The following is a 12843-nucleotide window of genomic DNA, read 5'->3' as shown; positions in this document are numbered from 1 at the left end:
AACATGTCAATCAACTCAAAGAGGACAAGAACAACATGTATGGTAGACAAGAATATAATACCTGTTGTTTGAAGGAAATGAAGACAGCTTAGGATAGAAAACCGAGTTCAATAAGTGGTTAGGAACACCTGCAAAAAACTGAAATAAAAATTCGGTAAGGGGTGACCTATGGTAAACCACTGGGCAAAGTCAGCTTCTGCCTCAGGCAGGGAATCGTGGCTGCTCAGGTGACTTTTCCATAGGTGTGTAAGACATATGCCTTTAATATTTGCTGTCCACAGCTCTGTCTGCTGGGCCGGGACATCCTCCCCACAAATTCTGAAAAAAAGCTCTGAGTCTGGACTGCTGCTCCTCTGTGTCGTGTGGAGCAGCACAGTGCCAGTACCTATCAGCAACAAGCCCAGCCCACCAGCTAGGGTTCAGGGTGTGTCCCACCCTGACATGGGAAGGTGTCCTGTAGGACAGATCCTATCAATATGGGGAAGTCAAAACTCAAAAAAGTTGTCCCATACAACTTTGACACTCCTTGACAACTGCTCCATTCTATTCAGGAAGGAGGCCCTCCCTCCAAGCTATAGGAGGAGTAGAGGATCTCAAGTATCCCTGAGGCACCCCACAATATTTTCCTAGTCATCTCTTCCCTAGTAGCTCCCAAGACCTCACTATTCTCATTCCAGGCCTTGCCACACCCACAAAGAACCCAACACTAACATAATCATAGCCTCAGTTTCTCCAGCTCTGTCCCTCCCACTAGAAGCCCGGTGGACTGACTACCTAAAAGGCGGCAGTATTCTAGCCATGCTATCAGACCCCTCCCCTGTGGAAAAGAAGCACCTGAGAGCTGGAAGTGACCAAGATGGAGGTGTCTGAGCTGTCTGTCCTAGGTTGACCCCTCTGTCTCTGAGGTATTGAAAGTGGGATTTCAAGTGCAGAGGGGATGAAGTGCTATCAGTAGTGTGCTAACAGAGCTCAGGGCCCTACACTTGGCTTCCATGTAAGCCTCTCTGCTAGTCCTCTTCAAGTCCAGGCGTCCTTGACTCATCTGGTCTCACTTCACCTAAGGTAGACATCAGATACCTGGGGGTGCACACCCACACCTGAGAGTGTAACTGTCTGTGTGTATTCTCTACCATATGGTCTCAAAAGAGCAAGCTGGTCTGGAACTCACAATGTAGGCAACGATGTCCTTGAACTTCAGATCCTTCTGCCTCTACCTCCAGTATACCGAACATAGGCACATCACTGGATGCTGCAAAGGGCACTAGATTTTTCTGTAGCTCTCATGTCTAGATACGTTGTTATCTACCAGATAGATAGGGGTTAAGGCTCCTAAAGCAGTCTAGACTGAGGTCAATGTTAAAGTATCTCAGGTGTGAGGAACTGGCTCAATGGATAAGAATGCTTCCAATGTAAGTTTGAGGACCTGAATCAAATCCCCTGGACCAATGTAAAAGCCAGGTGTATAGCAAGTGTTCATAATCCTGTGGGGGTGTGAATGGTGGAGATGGAGGAATCACAAAGGCTGTTGGAAAATATAATCAGTCATACACATTGGCAGAACAAGAAACCCCCTACTTCAAAGGAAGATAAGGACCCACACCCGATGTGGTCATCAGGATTTCATATGCACTTCTGGGATGTGTGCAGTGTATCCACACACATACAGTGTCTCTGTATGGAACTCACTTTAAAATGTGTCTCATGTAGAATGAACTCTCTCCTTGATTCAGTGCGAGGTTTCTCATGAGGTCCCTGGTATTTTTATGTTCAATTCTGGACCTAATTCTAGAACTGGGTTACACACAATCCTAACAAGGGTTCATTAGGAAACTTACAGAGAGAAAACTCATCAGAAACACACTTATCAAGTGTTTAGGAATGTGATCCAGTTTCTCCCATGCTTTTTATGCTTTAGGTTTTCATGATATTAAATTTGAGCTTTGACATTCGAGAGATATCTCAGCAGTCAAGCGCACATACTACTTGTGGTTGTTTGAATGAAAATATTCTGTGTACTCTCTGGGATGTGAATCACCATTTACTTATAACCCTTCTGCCACTGTCTCATGATTAAGGAATATCGGCATGTTTCACTGGACCCTCCTCAGGATTCTAGACTTTTTGGTAGCTGTTAGATCTACATAGATAGCTGTCTATGAGCAGATAAGAGTTTCTGTAGAAGTGTGACCTTGGAGGAATAATGTCACTGAATGTAGGTTTGGGAATTTAAAGACTCACTATTCTGAGGACATTCTATCTGTGTCCTCTTTGTGGTTTGGTATCTGAGCTCTCAGATTCTAGCCATGCTGAATCTCAGTTGCCATGCTGCCACACGTTGCCCTTCACCATGTGCTCTAAACTATAGGAACCATAAGACCCAAGTAGAACCTTTCTTGTCAGCTGCCTTGCTCTAATATGGTTTTACCATATTAGAGGAAAAATAACTAGTACACTTCTACATCAGAATCTAGCATTGTATCATCCATATCCAGTGGAGCACAGACGCCTGGAACTCTAGCTGCAGGGGACCCAACACACTCCTCTCTGGCATCTTTACACACTTTTGCACGTGTTCACACACATGAGTAATTTTTTTATGTTCCAGTTTCAGGCTAGAGAAATGATGGATCAGATGGCACTTCCTGTTCTTTTGGAGGTTCCAGGTTCAATTCCCATCACCTACATGGGTGTTTCATAACTTTCTGTAAATCCAGTTTCAGGAAACTTGATAGTCTCTTCTGGTGTTCATGGGCAGAAGGCATTCACATGTTGCACATGCAGAAATACATGCAGGGTAAACACTTACATATTTAAAAGAAAACAAAACAAAATTAAATACTTTTTCATTTTAAATTTGAGATTCATAGATGAAAACAAAGCAACTGATAAAATAAAATATTCAGGGGCATTTGGTTTTTTGTGTGTTCCTTTTATTTTTTTTATTTGTATTTATTTACTTATTTTAGTTCAGATATATTAGTTTGGATTTCTAAACTAAGCATGAGCATGTACCTCATCTACTAATCAAAAGGCATTTCTTTCAAGATTATAGATTTATAATATTTGTATGGATGGATTAACATCTAAATTTAAGAAAAAGATAATACATTAATAGTAACCTGTGTGGTTTTCTTCAGACTATATATTTTGAGATGTATATAGTTGTACCATTCTGTAAATGATTTGTGAAACGAATGGAAATCAAATTCATTCCTGGTAGTGGAGTATTAAAGGACAAGATAGCACACCACAATAATTTGGAAAATGTGCTTATGGGTGTCACTGTTCTGTGTGTCATTAGAGTTTTCTACAATTAAAGGGAATTAATGACTCTAGGGCCATGGATTTACAAAACATAGCCTCAGTGGCTATCCTTGAAAACTATAAAGCCATGTTACCAATTATTTTTTTTGAAGAATTTTCTCTTATTCCCTATTGAAATCAAACGAGAAAGAAGGCATATTGCTGAGGCTCTGTTTTTTTTTTTTTGTTTGTTTGTTTGCTTGTTTTGTTTTTTTTGTTTGTTTGGTTTTTTTTGTTTTTTGTTTTTTTTTTGTTTTGTTTTGTTTTGTTTTTTTGAGACTGGGTTTTTTTGAGCCCTGGCTGTCCTGGAACTTACTCTGTAGACCAGGCTGGCCTCGAACTCAGAAATCCGCCTGCCTCTGCCTCCCAGAGTGCTGGGATTAGAGGCGTGTGCAACCACGGCCCAGCAAGGCTCTGTTTTTAGACTTTTTTAAAAACTTAACATAGTACAATTATGGCAGTAAGCCTGCAACATTGAACAGAATCTTCCTTGTTTTAGCTAACATAAATCAGCATCACTAATACAGTGTTTCATACTTTTGTAATGCTAAAACCTGAAATACAGTTCAAATTATTTGTATATGGGAAGATTAACATGGTGTTGAATGAATGATTTCTCAGTTCGAGGACCATTAGAAATATATGTAGTCAATTTATCTTAGGCAACCCTTGTGACAAAGTCATTCTAGCACCTAAGGGGTTGATACCTATCTATTGAAAAATCACTATTTTTAAGTTTATGGTACAGGTTTACAAAAAACATTCATGACTTCAACATATATTTCATGAGAAACATTTCCAGGAAAGATTCAACATATATTCATCTAAATATCCCAAGTACAAACTAAAAACAACCAGGTGAAACTTGTTAAATCATTCAGCTTTATTTACAGGACAATGGGGAAGGAGTTGCTGACTAGAGCACAAAGGACTCATAAGTCAGTTGTTATACTGAAACATGAAACCAACATTTGATATGAATTATGAATACTGGACACTCAAAGCACACTTCACATCTCTAGACATACATATAGGATGAAGAACTTGCAGTTTTGGTGGCTCAGTTTCTCAAATACACTTTTAAGTACAATCTAAATTTGTTAATTTGAATTTTATATGCAGAATACTGACAATTTTATTAAATATTTTTATTAGATCTTTTATATAATACAAACTTTAATTAGGTTCTCTTTGGAATAGATTATTTCTATCTCAAAGAAAATTTTAAACTATTTTATATTCCTATGGCATTCTCAAGAAATTTTTACACAATATTATATTCTTATGGCTTCCCCACTTGTCTTCATCTTGTAATATTTGAGAGTGAACAAGTAAAAGTTCAAAGAAAACTTTACTACATAGTCACATTTTCAGAGTTTGTCTCAGCATACATAGTTGCCATTATCAAAGATTTGAACATTGCGAGAAGGGTTTCACAAGTTTTACAAAATCATACTAATTCTCTTTTTGGAGCCCCAAGTGTTACAAAAAATAAACCCTGAATAAAACAAATGCCACATTTACCCAGCAGAAATACTTTCTCAACAACAACAACAACAACAACGAAAAATGAAGTCAAAGATATTTCTGCATACATTTGCTAAGATTTGTGCCTGTATATAGTCCCTGTTAAATTCTAAGAGATAGGCCAAAACTAAAGGATTCATATCTGCAATGCCTTTGAAAGATTTTCTCTCCTGTAAGGATTCTGTAATGAATGTTAAGATAACATTTCTTTATAAAGGATTCACTTCACTAATACATTTTTCTTCACTGTATGAAACCTTTGATGATTTCTCCAAATGAGGTTGTGATAATGCATTTGCAACAGAATATTTTTAATATTTGTCTCATGTATAAATTCTCTGATGACTGTTCAGATGGTGTTTTGGGGTAAAGCATTTTTCAAATTAACTACATTTTTAAGGTTTTAAGATTTCTCTCTTGTATGAATTTTCTGATGATGTCTCAGGCTGCCTTTTTTAGTAAAGCATTTATCACATTCACTGCATTTGTAAGGTTTCTCTCCTGTATGAATTCTCTCATGTTTATTCAGAGTTGATTGTTGGGTAAAGCATTTGCCACATTCAGTGCATGTGTAAGGTTTCTCTCCTGTATGAATTCTCTGGTGAATTCTCAGACTAACTTTGTACCTAAAGTACTTGTCACATTCAGTGCATGTGTAAGGTTTCTCTCCCATATGAATTCTCTGATGGACTCTCAGAGTGGCTTTTTCAGTAAAGCATTTGTCACATTCAGTGCATGTGTAAGGTTTCTCTCCTGTATGACTTCTCTGATGAATTCTCAGCTTGCCCTTTTCAGTATAACATTTATCGCATTCACTACATTTGTAAGGTTTCTCTCCTGTATGAATTCTCTCGTGATTATTCCGATTGGATTGTTGGGTAAAGCATTTGTCACATTCACTGCATTTGTAAGGTTTCTCTCCTGTATGAGTTCTCTGATGAATCCTAAGATGGGATTGTAGGGTAAAGCATTTGTCACATTCACTACATTTATAAGGTTTCTCTCCTGTATGAATTTTCAGATGACTTCTCAGACTGCCTTGATCAGTGAAGCATTTATCACATTCACTACATTTGTAAGGTTTCTCTCCTGTATGAATTCTCTGGTGAATTCTCAGACCATCTTTGTACCTAAAGCATTTGTCACATTCACTGCATTTGTATGATTTCTCTCCTGTATGAATTTTCTGATGATTATTAAAACAGCCTTTCTGGGTAAAGCATTTGTCGCATTCAATACATTTGTACAGTTTCTCTCCTGTATGGATTCTCTGATGACATCTCAGAGTTTTTATGTGGCTAAAGCATTTGTCACATTCACTACATTTGTAAAGCTTCTTGCCATTATTGGTTTGATTCTGCATCAGTTTATGTTTAGGGACATAATCAATAACAAATTCTATATTGCTTTTTTCTTGCTTCCCCATGTGTATTCCTTGATTTACACTAATGAGAGTGCACTCATTTAAACACTTTACACAGTCATTATATTTGCAAACTTCTCTGGTTTTCCCAGTTTTATGTCTTTTAAGGTTGGAGGATTGGAGAGCAACATCACTGTCATTAGTTTTATAAGGTGTACTTTGGGTGGATTCATTAATCATGTTGCTAAGCCCATTACATTTAGAAGACTTCTCTTGTATCTTCACATGCTCTTGGACAATGCACTCTCTGTCTTGATCTAAGACCTTCCCATGTTTTCCACATATGAGATGATTTTCTGAAAAAAGTGCAAATAGAGATGACAGGGATTACTGTCCTGGGGAGAAAGAGATTCAATAATGGGTGTTTGCTGACATTTCAGGCTAACTAGACCTTCTACAGAATTCACATTCTCTAGAGACTTTTTGCTTTTTTCATAATGATTACATGGATTCTCAGAAGATCCTCAATTCTGATCTACATCAACTGATGGGAAATGATAATACCATTCTAAATCTTATTTTTAAAATTGTACCTTGCAGAAGCCAGGCCAAAAAAAGTGATTGATCAGGTTTTGAATTGTCACAAATTATATCTCAAACAAAGTAATTCTGATTTTTGACTATGACTTGATTCACAGTGAAATTGTGCAGCTTTGGTCAGCTAAATATTCATGATATAGAATGAATCCTCTACAAACACTTGTCTCAGCATTCAAGATGTTGGATAAAGATCATTCAGTATCAGCACTAAACAGAGACCATATGTCCAAATGTAAATAAATAAGGAAAATCAAAAATTTCCACACCAACAGTTCTGCATCCACTTAAAAACTTGAGCATTATTTAAAAAATCATAAATAAGAAGATTGTCAGCTTCTCCAGGATCAATCATCTCTGTAGTCTTGGGACCTCCAGAAGGTCCGCAGTATGTAGGGCAACAAGCACAGTCACAAACACTGGGATTCCCAAGGATCCCATTGTTCTCAGGCCCCATCATCTCCCAAAGCCTTCGCTCCCCAAATTCCACTCCTCTTCAGTCAGTACCTTCTGCCTGCTCCAGCTTGACTGCTTCTCTGAATGCACCACAGTCTAAAGGCCTGTAGGACATCCACTGCACACAGCGAAGGGCAACTGTTCTGCTTCACATAGGACAACAGACCCTATGGTCTGAAGACCTCCCAGGAAAACAACAACATGCAGGGCAACACTTTTGCTGCTCTTCCTAAAACCCAATAGTGTGAAAACATCCCGGGAAATCTGCTGCAACAAATCAACACCTTGCCTGCCCCTCTACAGATGCCATGGTCTGAAGGCCTCACTGGGTGCCTGCTATAGCAAGGACCACTGGAAGCAACCCAGGGAATCAAGAGGCAGACACCAGACAAAGACACCCAGATCAGCAATCACCAGGTAAAGCAAAATGATAAGAGGCAAGCACAAGACCGTAAGCAATAAGAAAATCCATTAACATAATCTACTGTATAAACTAACTCAAAAAAAAACCCAAAACACATTGTTATCTCATTAGATGATTGAAAAATGTTTTACAGAATACAACACCTCTTTAATGGTAAAAGTATTGGAGAGATCAGAAATTCAAGGCTCATACCTAAACATAATAAGAAATACACAGGAAGCCAACAGTGAAAAATAAAGTAAATGGAGTGATATTTCAAATAATCCACTAAGACCAGGGACTATACAAGGTTGGTCACTCTCATCCTATCTATTCAATATAGGACTTGAAGTTCTAGCTAGAGAAATCCAGACAACAAAAGGAGATCAAGGTGATACAAATTGGCAACAAAGAAGTCAAGGTATCATTATTTGCAGATGATATGATAGTATACATGAGCAATCCCATAAATTCAACCAGAGATCTTCTATAGCTGAGAAACAACTTCAGCAAGGTTGCTGGATATAAAATTAAGTCAAAGTGGAAACAAAGAGAACCATAAAAAGAATCGAGTCCAGGAGCTGGTTCTTTGAGAAAATCAACAAGATAGATAAACCCTTAGCCAGACTGACCAAAGGACACAGAAAAAGTATCCAAATTAACAAAATTAGAAATGAAAAGGGAGATATTACAACAGAAACTGAGGAAATCCAAAAAATCATTAGATCATAAAATTAAGTCAAATAAATCAATAGCCTTCCTTTATAAGAATGAAAACAGGCTGAGAAAGAAAATAGAGAAACAAGACCCTTCAATGTAGTCACAAATGATAAAAAATTCCTTGGTGTGCCTCTAACCAAACAAGTGAATGATCTGTATGACAGGAATATTAAGTCTTTCAAGAAAGAAATCGAAGAATCCCCCAGAAAAATGGAGAAATATCCCATGGACATGGATTGGAACCATTAACACAGTAAATATGGCCATCCTACCAAAAGCAATCCCCATTAAAATTTAAAATAAAATTCTTCAAAGTTGTGTAAAAGCAATTCTCAAATTCATCTGGAAAAATAAAAAACCCAGAATCATTAAAAACAAAACAAAACAAAACCAAAAAACCCCCCACATTCTTTATAATAAGCAATCAGCATTCCTGAACTCAAGATATACTACAAAGCAGTAGTGACAAAAACAGCATGGCATTGATATGGAGACAGAAACCTTGATGAATGGTATAGAGTTGACCACCCAGAAATAAACCAATTACTTACGGACACTTATCTTTGAGAAAGAAGCAAAAAATACATAATGGAAAAAAGAAAACATCTTCAATAAATGGTGATTATCTAACTGGAAGTCTGTATGTCGAAAAATGAAAATAAATATATATATGTATCAATGTGCACAAAGCTCAAGTCCAAGTGGATAAAGGACCTCAACATAAAAAAAGATACAATCAATGAAAAAAAAATCAATTCATCATAGATCTAGAAAGAGCAATTCTCAAATTTAACTGGAATAACAAAAAACTCAGGATAGTAAAAACTATTCTCCACAACAAAAGATCTTCTGGGGGATTCACTATCCCTGACCTCAAGCTCTACTAAAAAGCAAAAGTGATAAAAATTCTCTGGTATTGGTATGCAGACAAGCAGGAAGATCAGTGGAATAGAATTGAAGACCCAGAAAAGAACAGACACAAGTACGGTCATTTGATATTTGACAAAGGAGCTAAACACATTCAGTGGAAAAAAAGATAGCATTTTTAACAAATGGTGCTGGATCACCTGGAGGTCTGCATGCAGAAAAATGCAAGTTGACACATTCTTATCTCCTTATACAAAGCTGAAGTCCAAGTGGATCAAGGATCTACACATAAAACCAGACACACTGAAGCTTATAGAGGAGAAAGTGTGGACAAACCTTGAACACATGGGCACAGGGGAAAAGTTCCTGAACAGAACACCAATGGCTTATGCTCTAAGAACAAGAATAGAAAAATGGGACTTCAAAAAATTGCAAAGCTTCTGTAAGTCAAAGGACATGGTCAATAGGACAAAACAGCAACCAACAAATTGGGAAAAGATCTTTACTAACCCTACATCTAATAGAGGGCTAATATCCAATGTATACAAAGAACTCAAGAAGTTAGTATCCAGAGAATCAAATAACCCTATGAAAAAAATGGGATACAGTGCTAAACAGGGAATTCTCAACTGAGGAAATGCTAATGGCTCTAAAGCACCTGAAGAAATGTTTAGCATCCTTAGTTATCAAGGAAATGCAAATCAAAACAACACTGAGATTCCACCTTACACTGATCAGAATAGCTAAAATGAAAAACTCAAAGCCAGGTGGTGGTGGTGCACACCTGTAATCCCAGCACTCTGGGAGGCCGAGGCAGGTGGATTTCTGAGTTTGAGGCCAGCCTGGTCTACAGAGTGAGTACCATGACAGCCAGGGCTGTACAGAAAAACCCTGTCTCAAAAAAAAAAACCAAATCCAAAAAAAAAAAAAAAAAAAAAAAAGAAAAGAAAAGGAAAAAAAAAAAAAGAAAAACTCATGGGACAGCAGATGGGATTGCAAACTGGTAAAACCACTCTGGAAATCAATTTGGCAATTCCTCAGAAAATTATACATAGTACTACCTGCAGACCTAGCTATACCACTCCTGGGCATGTACCCAGAAAGTGCTCCTACATGTAATAAGGACACATGCTCCACTATGTTCATAGCTGCCTTATTTATAATAGGTGGAAAGAATCCAGATGTCCCTCAACAGAGGAATGGATACAGAAACTGTGGTACATATACACAATGGAGTACTATTCAGCTATTAAAAACAATGAATTCATGAAATTCTTAGGCAAATGGATGGAACTAGAAAGTGTCATCCTGAGCAAGTTAACCCAGTCACAAAAGAACACAAATGGTTATGTACTCACTAATAAGCAGATGCTAGTCCAAAAGCTCAAAATAAACAAGTTACAATTCACCCACCACAGGAAGCTCAAGAAGAAGGAGGACTTAAGTGAGGATGCTTTGGTTCCTCTGAGAAAGGGAACATAATACTCACAGGAGCAATAAGGGAGACAATGTGTGGATCAGAGACTGAAGTAAAGGCCACCCAGAGACTGCCCTACCTGGGGATTCATCCTATAAACAGTCACCAAACCCGGGCAGTACTATAAGAAGCCAAAAGGAGCATGCCATGGTTGTCTCTGGAGGGGCCCTGACAGAGCCCTACAAATACAGAGGCAGAAACTAGCAACCAACTATAGGACTGGGCGTGGGGTCCCCAGTGGAGGATCTAGAGGGTGGTCCATAGGAGCTGAAGGGGTTTATAGCACCATGGGAAGAACAATGACTTCGGCAACCCAGATGCACCAAGACACCCAGGGACAGAACCATCAACCAAGGGGTACACATGGTTCCAGCCAAAAATATGGCAGAGGAAGGCCTTTTGGGTATCAGTGGGAGGAGTGGTCCTTGGTCAGGTAAAGGCTCAATAGAGGGCCCAACAAAGGGAAACTGGGAGGGGGGAGGTGGGAGTGTGTCAGGTGGAGGGGCATATATGAGGAGGCACTGGGTGGGAGGAGGGGGGTCTTTGGGGAGGGGGGAAATCGGCAAGAAAACAATTTACATTTTACCATTCCAATGAAAATACAGACGATATTCCATAGGAAAAAAAAAAAAAGAAAATCACTGCTTTAGTAGTATAACCACTGGAGAGTCAACTCTGCTCCAATGATTACCTGTACACTCTCATTCAACGATCCTCAAACAAGAAATAAATCAAAGCAAAACAAAACCCCCAAGTGGCTATTAATTGAATGAATTCGGAAGGTAATAAAAGAATATATATGGTAATTGTGACAGAATGTATTTCATACATGCATCAATTTGTTAAAGATTACAAAGATCAGATGTGTGTGTCATTCTTATGTAGATATGAATGGACATTCTTTTGTTGTATGAAGTATTTCCATAGCTTACTCCATGAGTAAGAACATTAATGACAGTTAAAAAGAAATTCTTCTTCGCTACTGTCAGCTGTGAACAACCAATGCTACGCTTTTTACAAGTGTGTGACCTTCACAGATGGCTTTTGTGAATGAAAACATGAAAATTTTGTCCTATTTTACACTTTAGACTATTTAGTAGGCTTTCACGTTTTAATCCATTCTCTTTGAAATGTCATGAAGCCAAACCTAGAAATATTTGTGCTTCTTTGAATGGAACTTGATGTAGTTCTTAGGTTGCTATTTTTTTTTTTGGTCTGGCTTTGTCTTTCTTCATATCTGTACACTCCACTATCATTATGCATTGTTGTCTCTATTTGTTGAAAATAGTTACTTACTTCTTAAACTTTTCTCCTTCTATCCCAGGTGAAGTCTACATACTGTGAGTTATAGAAATGTGCTTAATTATACCCAAATGCTTTGATAATAAAATCAATGTTAAGTCTAAAAACACAGTAAGTAATGATTTAATGTAATATTAAAAGCAAGATCCCCAGTTATTATGTGTGTAGAAGTATAATTCCTTGTTAAAAACATTTGATATTTTTCAATTCAGAAGTTTCCATTTAAAGATAGATAAGAGGGATGGAAAGATCTCAAAAAATATAGGAAGAAAATTCAAATAAAGATTCAGAAAATCAACAAGAAGTGTAGTCTTACCGACAAACAAAAGATTGTTGTAATTCTCCATCATCACATCCATGTACAATGCCCTTTGAGCAAAACTGAGACATTCCCATTCCTCCAGTGAGAAGTCCAGAGCCACATCCTTGAAGGTTAACAGGCCCTGTAATGGAAAACTAGTTATTTGCTCTGGACATAATTGCTTTCCTATATTAATAAAAGGCCCTGGTGAATATCCTTTCCCAATTTGATGGTTGCCGTTTTGTCCTTTTAACCGTGTCCTTTGCCTTACAGAAACTTTGTAATTTTATGAGGTCCCATTTGTCAATTCTTCATCTTAGAGCATAAGCTATTGGTGATCTGTTCAGGAACTTTTCCCCTGTGCTCATGTCCTCTAGGGTCTTCCCAAGTTTCTTTTCTATTAGTTTCACTGTGTCTGGTTTTACATGGAGGTCCTTGATCCACTTGGAGTGAAGTTTAGTACATGGAGATAAGAATGGATCAATTCGCATTCTTCTGCATGCTGACCTCCAATTGAACCAGCACCA

At 37.9% G+C, this 12843-nt stretch overlaps 1 pseudogene; it reads right to left on the bottom strand.

The window, feature by feature from the left end:
- Positions 1–5082: 5082 nt before the first annotated feature.
- Positions 5083–12411, bottom strand: LOC127681637 (zinc finger protein 501-like; annotated as a pseudogene).
- Between the last annotated feature and the right edge of the window lie 432 nt (positions 12412–12843).

This window comes from Apodemus sylvaticus, chromosome 3 (assembly GCF_947179515.1).
Source record: "Apodemus sylvaticus chromosome 3, mApoSyl1.1, whole genome shotgun sequence".
NCBI classification, from domain to species: domain Eukaryota; kingdom Metazoa; phylum Chordata; class Mammalia; order Rodentia; family Muridae; genus Apodemus; species Apodemus sylvaticus.
Note: the sequence above shows the minus strand (reverse complement) of the source record. Positions and strands in the feature narration are given on the sequence as shown.